The sequence below is a fragment of the Globicephala melas genome, chromosome 11, assembly GCF_963455315.2.
Source record: "Globicephala melas chromosome 11, mGloMel1.2, whole genome shotgun sequence".
Taxonomy (NCBI): domain Eukaryota; kingdom Metazoa; phylum Chordata; class Mammalia; order Artiodactyla; family Delphinidae; genus Globicephala; species Globicephala melas.
In genome coordinates, this window is record NC_083324.2 from 97,109,288 (window position 1) to 97,111,337 (window position 2,050).

The window sequence follows — 2,050 nt, forward strand, 5'->3', positions numbered from 1 at the left end:
TAAAATACAATAAAGGCTGAGGAATCTCTCATTGGACAGCGAGGGCATTAACTTTCATTTGAACTTCTCAATTCAAAGGAAACAAATTCATGAATAGATTCTCTTTAATCATGAAGGCAGCGTCTAATTTACAGTCTATTTATCTATGATGCAAAAAGGGAATGAAAGTTATAATTTTTCAAGTTTAAAAAGTGCTTTTTAGGAAAACCATGTTGTTTAAAAGCAAAAGAAGGGGAAGAAAGCCCTGCTATAATCGCTACACCTAAAGTAATTATGCTCTCATTAAAAAAAAAAAAGTCCCTGGGCTTCCCTGGTGGTTGAGAGCCCGCCTGCCGATGCAGGAGACACGGGTTTGTGCCCCAGTCCGGGAGGATCCCACATGCCGCGGAGCGGCTGGGCCCATGAGCCATGGCCACTGAGCCTGCGTGTCCGGAGCCTGTGCTCCGCAACGGGAGAGGCCACAACAGTAAGAGGCCCGCATACCGCAAAAAAAAAAAAAAAAAAAGTCCCAGATTGCTATAGACTGAGTATTCATATCTCCCCAAATTTCATTTGTTGAGAGCCTAACTCCCAATGCGATGCTGCTACCAGGTGAGGCCCTTGGGTTCTGATTAGGTCATGAGGGTGGAGCCCTCATGAATGGGATTTGTGCCCTTATAAAAGAGACCCCAGAGAGCTCCCTTCCCCCTTCTGCCATGTGAGAACACATGGAAAAGACAGTTGTCTATGAACCAGGAAGCAGGCACTCCTCACAGGACACCAAATCTACTGACACTTTGGTTTTGAACTTACCAGCCTCCAGAACTGGGAGAAATAAATTTCTCTTGCTTATAAGCCACCCAGGCTCCGGTACTCTGTTGTAGCAGCCTGAATGGACTACGACAGGGACTTGCAGATAAAGAGGCCTGGCTTTTGGATACAATTTATTTCTAAACACTCATCCGCCACCAGTTCCTAAAAAAATAATCTAAGAAGTATATAATTGGGGAAAGCATCCATTTATACAGAAAGCTAAGGAATCAAATCATCAAAATGGCAGAAATAAACCCCTCCTGAAGGTATGGCATGGCCTTCTGGGGAGTAAGTGGGTAAAGTGCTGGCCCCCAGGAGTCACTGGGCTTGGAGGGCTGAGCTCTGGAGGGGAGGGTGGGCTGTGAGACTAACCTGGAAAGCGCCCTGTGAAGGCCGTGGGTGTGTGGACTGTGGGGCTTCCCCACTGACAGTGTCAGTGCAGGACTCAGAGATCTAGCCTGCTGTCATTAGTGGAGAGCTGTGGTTCCCTGCTCTGGAGAGGAAGTTGCCCGAAGTGCAAAGGTGATTGTAATTGTAGTGATAAGCAGCCTGGTGAAATTGGGCTGGAGACCCCGGCGGGGAAAGGACCACTTCCTTGAACAAGAGGCTGCTGGCAGCATCCCAGAATGGTGGCCAACCTTTGCTGACACAGTAACAGCTGTTTAGAAAAATTGGGCTGAAGAGGCAGAATTTCATAGGAGTTCCAGCCATAAGCCTGCGGCCAGGCGAAGTGGCTTCTCTATAGATAGAGGAGGAATTACAGAGACCAGACTCCCTCGTCAGCATAGCGTGTGGCTCTTTGCTACCCTCAGACTGGATCACTGGATTAGCAACAATCAGTAAGCAAGAATAAAACCAATGTGGTGTCTGTGAAAAGATTCTTTATCAGGAAATCCTACCAGGAAGATTCAGAGAAAGTGTACATTTCTAGAAAATATTTGTGGCAAAAAACCCCAATGAATTTCAGATACCATCTGCTCTTTACTCTCAATAATATTAAAAAATGCTCCGCATAAAATTAGATAAACTGTAAAATGACGTGACAGTGGAAGATAATGCTGAGATGCAAGCAGCACTTAAAGGGAAATAAATGAGGTGTGAAGAAATGATTTAAAACTAAGCAGATAACAGCAGTGTTTCAAAACGCATTAGAAGCAGTAAAGAGCAGACTTGACCCTGCCAAAAATTATTTCAGTGATACAGAAGGCAAGCCAGAAAAAATATATGTATATATAATGCAAGAAAAGAGAGGAAAAAG